Here is a 7472-nt window from a genome sequence, read left to right on the forward strand (position 1 = left end):
GTTCCGGCCTTCCTTTATTTTCCATTTGGTTTCAGTACATTCGGCTGCACATTCATTACTTTAATTTTAAGCATCGTTCGGCCATGCTACCTGTCATTAGGCAGTTATGTATGCTTCAAACCAGCAATTTAGTATCTGGAGCCATTTCCGCATACATGGTCAACTGGGTCATTTAACATAATTATTAAACTTTCTTCTGTATTCTTTGGTAATAGGGATCGCTAACGTTTTAGTTGTTCTGGGCTTAATTTACTTTACCTACCTTATGAACAATCACTCTGCCACATTTTCCCTGGGTTAGTAATATAGTACTGAATTCTAGTGTCACTTTCTGGTTGTGGTTATAGGTTATATTAAGGTGTGGTTATATTGAACCTCTGTTGACCTTTTGCTCTTTATATTCACTTATATTTACTGCCAAGTTCTAGCCTCATAGCTTTCACAAACTACTAATTTCACCAATCTTCCAGTTTTATATATATATATATATATATATATATATATATATATTTTTTTTTTTAAACTTTATTTTTGTGTGAAAGTCTCATTGCAACATTCGCGGACATTATACATGGTATAGCTGATACAGATATTGAAATCGTTCCTGGTGCATTACAGGTATGCCTGTGGGCCGCAGTTATCATGCCCGCATTGCAACAACGACATTACACGTTTTACATTTTTATACAACTGAAGTAACGAACCAGCAGAATATATCTCTAAAGAAACTATCTGTGCCAACGAGGCTGTTGTTAAGTAATTAATTTCAAAGTTCAGTAGGAGGTTGGGTCACCAATCCCAGTGTAGCTGTCCTGGTCCAGCCAGAAGTCATTTTGTCTGTGGTATTCTAGGATTGGGGGCCAAATGCCCCCCCTGATGTGAAAAAGTGTGTGAAGAAGAAGAGAAGAAAGAAGAGAAAAGAGGTGAGAACGAAGATGAGTAATAAGAGTGGAGATCTGGGTAGAGAGGAGGGGGGAGGGGGGGGGGGGAGTGCGCCATTCCCGAGTTGCGTGGGGGTGTCCAGATTCCCAGCGTCGTCCCCTGCTAATCTATGTCTCGGGAGAGTTCGCTACTAGTCCAAGGTTCCCAGATTTTTTCAAACCTGGACATGGAGCCTCTCACTGTGGCCGTCAATTTGTCCATTAAGTGTACGTCTTTCAGGTTGGAGATTACCTTCCGAATGGGGGGCACGTCTACTTTTAGCCAAGCCTGTGCCATGGTTCTACGTGCTGCTAATGTTACTTTGTGTATTAATTTTTGTTCCCTGATGGTCCAGTTATCCAGTGCTCTATTCAATAAATATGTCCAGGGGTTAAGCTCGGGTGCCCTGTGTAGTATCTGTTGAAGTAGGTCAAATATTTTCGACCAGTACTCTTGTACCCTTGGGCATTCCCACCACATGTGGAGATACGTGCCTCTGAGGCCGCATCCTCTCCAGCATTCGTCGGTCGGTGTTTGGTGCATATGAAAAAGTTTCACCGGGGTGGTATACCACCGAAACATAGTTTTATAGGATTGTTCCTGGAGGGAAACACATATGGACACTGCAGTGTTTGCTTCCCATATTTCTCTCCACTCTACGCCCTCCAGGACCTCTCCCAGTTCCCTCTCCCATGTCTCCGAGTATGTTAATGTACCCCATTCCTCTGTTTCTGCACAAACGTGTGTGTACAGTGTCGTGATGAGGCCTGATGGTGTGGATTCTTTTAAGCACATTTTCTCATAGAATGTTAGTGTGGCGGTTCCTGCTCTCTGTATGTGGGGGCTACGCACAAAATCTTTGATTTGCATGTATCGAAAAAAGTCCCTGGGGGTGAGATGTGTTTCTTGCTTTAATTGTTCGAACGTAACAATGTTTTTGCCATCAAACATGTGGCATATTCTCTGCAATCCCACCTTTTCCAGGTTCGCGAACTCCCTGGCTGCCATTCCCGGGGGAAAGGCTCTGTTTCGTAGAAGTGGAGTAAGTGGGGAAGGGGATGTCGCCAGTTTATATTTGGACGCAGACGCGTCCCATAATCTCAAGGAGTTATGTATGGCTGGACAAGAGGTTCTCAGTGTTGGCTTGTCTCCTCTGGATACCCACATATGATATTGTGGTAGATCTGGGCCGGTGAGAAGGGACTCCAGGTCTACCCATCTCCTCACCGTCGGTGGTGTGTGCCACATGGCTACCTGCGCTAATTGCGCTGCTACATAATAAAAGTAAAAGTGGGGGAGTCCCAACCCTCCTCTCTGTTTGTGTCTATATAATATGTTTCGGGATATCCTGTGCCGCCTATTCTGCCATATAAAGTCCCCGGCTGCCTTTTGCAACGGTGCTAAATCCGATTTTAATAGTTTAACTGGGAGCGCCTGAAAGAGGAATAGAATACGGGGTAGCACATTCATCTTTACTGCGTGAATACGCCCTATCCAAGAGATAGGTTTATCTAGCCACTTATCCATATCGTGAATGAGGGTTCGTAGCATCGGGGTGTAGTTTAGGCGGTATAGTTTGGCCGGGTCTTTTGGAAGTTGAATCCCCAAGTATTTTATGTGATCTGTAGCTATTGGGATGTTATATGTGTCCCCCAACTCTGCCGTGTCCGCCGCGGACATGCCCATTGTTAGGGCACTTGATTTTTCTAGGTTAGCCCTGTAACTGGAGAATTCACCGAATCGTGTTAATACTTCTTGCAGAGCCTCCATGGAGTCTTTCGGTTCTGTAATCGTTAACAGGACGTCATCTGCATAGGCGGACACTAAGAACTCCTGTCCTCCTATTGTTACGCCGTGTATCCGTTGGTGTTGGCGTAGGGCTTGCAAGAGCGGTTCTAGGGTCAGTACAAACAATAGTGGCGATAGGGGGCATCCCTGTCGGGTCCCGTTGCTCAGTTTAAAAGGTGTGGACCTCGCTCCCGTAATTTTAACTTGTGCATTTACTTGGTTATACATTGCTTTAATTGTGGCCACATATTTCTCCGGGAATCCCAGGTGTTCGAGGAGGTGGAATAGATAAGGCCATTCGACCCGGTCGAAAGCCTTTTCGGCGTCTATTGCTATGATTGCCGTGGGAGTGCCCACGGTTCGCTGGTGCCATATGAGGTCTATATTCCGTCTGGTATTCTCAAACAGTTGTCGCTCTGGTATAAAGCCCACCTGGTCCGGGTGTATCATTGCTTTCAAGTGCGGGTTAAGGCGGTCTGCCAGGACTTTCGCTAAAATTTTTATGTCATGGTTAATCAGTGAGATGGGCCTGTAGTTCTCTGGTAATAGGGGGTCCCTGCCTGGTTTCGGAAGGAGTATGATGTTGGCCAATGACATCCCACTTTCTGGGTTGCCTCCATCCATAAAATTATTGAAGAGTCTTTCGAGGCGAGGTGTAAGTTCTTCCCTAAACGTTTTGTAATAGGCCCCGTCGAATCCGTCTGGTCCTGGAGCTTTGTTGCCTTTCAGTTGTGTTATTGCTTTATCTATTTCATCCTCAGTAATTGTTCCGTTCAGTGTCTCTGCTGCCGCCGTCGGTAGCTTTGGGATGTCTAAGCCTTGCAGGAACGTTGTCATGTTCTCCCTCGCCGCTGCTTGCGCCGTGGGGTCTCTCGTGGTATGATTATAGAGTCTCTTGTAATAGTCTGTGAATATCTGTGCTATTTCCGTCGGAGTGTTCTTTATGGTTCCATCCCTGTGTTTGATTGTGGTGATATGAGTTCTACTCTGTCGTGGGCGTAGGGTCCTTGCTAGCAGGGTGTCCATCTTGTTTGATTTTTCGTAAAACGTCCTTCTGGACCAGGTGATGGCTTTGGCTGCGTCGTCCAGAAGCAATTCCGTTATTGATCTTCTGGTGTCTTCCAGGCGCTCTAGGATCTGTTGGGTTGGGGTAGTCTTGTGTTGTTGTTCTTGTTTTCTCAACAAAGCGAGCAATTGTGTCAGTCTCTGCGTTTTCTGTTTCTTCTTTCTTGTGGCTAGTTTTATGCATGTGCCCCTGATCACTGCCTTGTGAGCTGCCCAGACAGTGCTTGGGGACACGTCTTCAGTGTCGTTCATTTCGAAGTATTCTTGTATGTCTTTTCGGATTACCTCCTGTGATTCTGGGTCCCTCAGCAAATGTGGGCTAAGTCTCCAATTCCACGACGTTGTTGTGCATAGAGAACCCAGTGTTATAGCAATATCTGCGTGGTCTGACCACGTTATGGATCCTATTCCAGTGTCCACCACCCTCGCCATGCAAATGTTGTTGACGAGGAAGAGGTCGATCCTGGAATAGGTCCCGTGGGGGGCCGAGTAAAACGTGTAGTCTCGTGTGCTAGGGTGTTGCGCTCGCCACGCGTCAATCAATCCGTTATCTTGCGTAAACTTGTGTAGTAGTTTATCCTGACTCCCTCTGCACTGTGATCTCAATTGGCCCGGTTTAGAGCTTCTGTCCGCAGCCGGACACGGCACAGCATTTAGGTCCCCACCCACAATGAGCATACCATGTGGGAGTTTCTGGAGTTTGGTGGATATGGTGTCCCAGAAGGCTATATCTGGTGTGTTTGGGGCATAGACGTTCACCAAGTGAACGGCGTGTGAGTGTAGTGTTCCTGATAGTATGATATATCTCCCTTCTGGGTCTGGGTCGAATGATGTTACCTGAAGTGGGCATTTGCTGTGTATTAAGATTGCTACCCCGTTGTTTTTACGATGGGATCTAGCTTCATACGAGATGGGGTGTGTGCGGTCTCTGAGCTGGAAGGTCGTGTGCTTGGGTATGTGTGTTTCCTGTAGGAACGTGATATCCGATCCCTTCCGTTTGATCTCCCGAAACATTAGTCGTCTCTTTTTGGGGGCGTTTAGCCCTTTTACGTTAAGTGATTGTAGTTGGAAAGTCATTCCTTGATTTGGAAGGAAGGCTGTTTTTTGCATGTGCTTTGTCCGTTGTATGTGGTCCTCGTGTGGGGACTCTGTGGTGGGTCACTGGGGCAACCGCCCAGTCGCCCTTAGGGTCTGGCGCAGGGAGGGGGAAGAGAGAGAAGGGAGTGAAGAAAGGAGTAGTATAGAGGGTGGAGAGTAAAAGTAGAGCTAGAGCGTAGTGAGGTCTGGTCTTACAAATCGCCAGACCGGTGTGGGGTGCAGTTCCCTGACCCATGTCCTCACCTGCGTGTGGAGTATGAGATAGGGGTTCCTGTACCATGTGACTGCCACACCGCTGTGGAGTTACGTGACTAAGCTGTGTGTGTTGTCTCTTTTAGTGTTCAGTAGATGGGTTTGGAGAAATTGCTTGCCTGGTAGCTTTTGAGGGCCTGTCCTTGTCGTCCTAGGGCTCTGATGTCTGGGGTGTATTCAAATGGAGGGGGGGGGGGGGGGGGAGGGGGATGGGGAAGAGGGTGTCAGTTTTATATATATTTAACCAAATTAGGTTTACTTTGTTTTTCAGGTTGTCAATTCTGACTGTTGCTTTTTAGGTCCAGTTTTGAATTATGCACCAAAACACGAGCATTTTGGAAGAGCTAGTATTTTCCTTACAGCAGCTACCCAGGCGCAGTAGTTACATCCATGACATTATATTTTAATCAGCACAGTTTCATGCTTTCAACATTCCTCATTAAGTTACGATATTTTGCACAATTTTACCAATTAATAACATTATTAGGTCTTTCATGCTTATCTTTCTAGCAAACTTGGGCGATTTTGGCGGTATTTAACAGTTGATAAATTAGTCAAGGTAAAAGCCTAGCCTAATAGTGGGGGGGAGGGACTTTTTCTTTTGTTCGGAGATTCGGTGGTATTCACATTTGGCATCTTTTCAGGCCTACCTCTTCACACGAAACAACTGACTTGTTCTTATTTGTATATCTCAAGATAGAGATATATATATATATATATATATATATATATATATATATATATATATATATATATATATATATATATATATATTTTTTTTTTTTTTTTAACAAATAAATATAGGGTAAAAGCAACTATGTATAAATTGCTGCTCAGAGATTAAGGTTTCTTTAAATTTAAAAAAAAAACTAAAGTGTTGGGAATAAAAAAAAAAAAAAAAAGACAGAGGGCACGCTTGGAGAAAGTTCCCAGCCAATCAGTAGATTCATTTTGGTACATGGGGTGTGAGTGATGTTTCCTGCTCTTGCTCTCGGCTGCTCCATCATGTCAGTTTCCGATGTCCCCGGATGCCTCATCCTCTGGCCGGCCGGTTTCCGTGATGCCTATGTGCTGTTGGCTAGAGATGCTGAAGAAGGCGTTTGACAAGGTGTTTGTGGACCTGCTCCTGGGGAGATAGACTCGGAGAAGGCTGACATACATGAGGGCTGGCAGAAGATTACCAGTCTGAGCTCTTGCTTTACACAGCTCGGCCACAAGGCGTAAACTGTAAGCCAGATCAACCACAAGTTGGAGGCATGGCTTGTTGATCTGTAATCAGAACTGACTGAAACTTGGGCAGAAAAAGTGGTTTTGAATAAAGATGTTCATGATCAGCTTCTACAACTGCATGCTGTGCAGCTTCAATTACATGCCAAGACTGGTCAGAATGTGTACTCCGAGGCCATTAAAGCCAAACTAGAAAAAGAGCTTGAGGGCAATGAGAAAGAAAAGGTGAAGGAAGTTCAACTGGAAGCAGAAGTGCAATTACTCCACAAGGACAATTAAATCTCTCCTGTAGCACACTTCTGTACTGAAAGTAGAGGTCTATAGAACTAGACTTGCAGCTAAATATATGTATGAAGGGTTGACTGTAAGTGTGCAACAGATTCAGAGTGCCTAAAGAAAAGGCAATTAGGAAATTTATCCTGGTTAGAGGACCATGAAGAACTTGGCATATTGATCACAATTGAGAAGAAGCACATATTTTCAATTCTAATCTCAAATCCAAGATACCAACCATAAATAAAGCTCTTGCCATGCTTTTACAGCAGAGGGGGGAAATTAATTTAAAGTAGTGTATGTTGCACCAGAAATTGATTCAGATGATGAAACCCTTTAAACGTTTACCTGATTCCAGTGCCAAAGTCCCTTGTGCGCACATTAGGCCTTCCCCACAGAAACACATTGACTTAGTGCTCCTATGGGGATTTACAAGATGTACTTTACAGGGATGTCCTTATACAAAGTGTGGGGACATCAAGCATTGTTTCATGGAATTAAACTAGGTGAAACTGCAGAAAGTGCCTCTAGTGGCTGTCTGGTAGACAATCTGACGCTGGAGGTCATCATGCAGAGAGTCCATCAGTTTCACAGGATGTCCCAGAGCACTGTTTTTCCCATTTCTTGCTCCACATATCGGAGAACATTCAAAACATACTCCAGGAATACCAATTCTTGTTTATTGAACATAAAAAGTGACAATACACTATATACATTCCTTTTTGAGTAAACTCAACCTCTCTCACAGTAGAGCATTACTAGAAGTCTTGTAGTCACATGCTGGAATGCAGATAGTGTGGTTATGTATATAATTTCTCCTATTATACTAAAAATACATAACAAATTTC

At 44.5% G+C, this 7472-nt stretch overlaps 1 protein-coding gene and 1 pseudogene across 3 annotated transcripts in view; one reads left to right on the forward strand and one right to left on the reverse strand.

The window, feature by feature from the left end:
• Positions 1-7472, reverse strand: part of MYO1B (myosin IB) — a 235345-nt gene that overhangs the window by 177275 nt on the left and 50598 nt on the right. The gene's annotated exons all lie outside the window — the stretch shown is intronic.
• On the forward strand, positions 6152-6745 carry LOC134570666 (Golgi-associated PDZ and coiled-coil motif-containing protein-like; annotated as a pseudogene).

The sequence above is a fragment of the Pelobates fuscus genome, chromosome 8 (genome assembly GCF_036172605.1).
Source record: "Pelobates fuscus isolate aPelFus1 chromosome 8, aPelFus1.pri, whole genome shotgun sequence".
Classification (NCBI taxonomy): domain Eukaryota; kingdom Metazoa; phylum Chordata; class Amphibia; order Anura; family Pelobatidae; genus Pelobates; species Pelobates fuscus.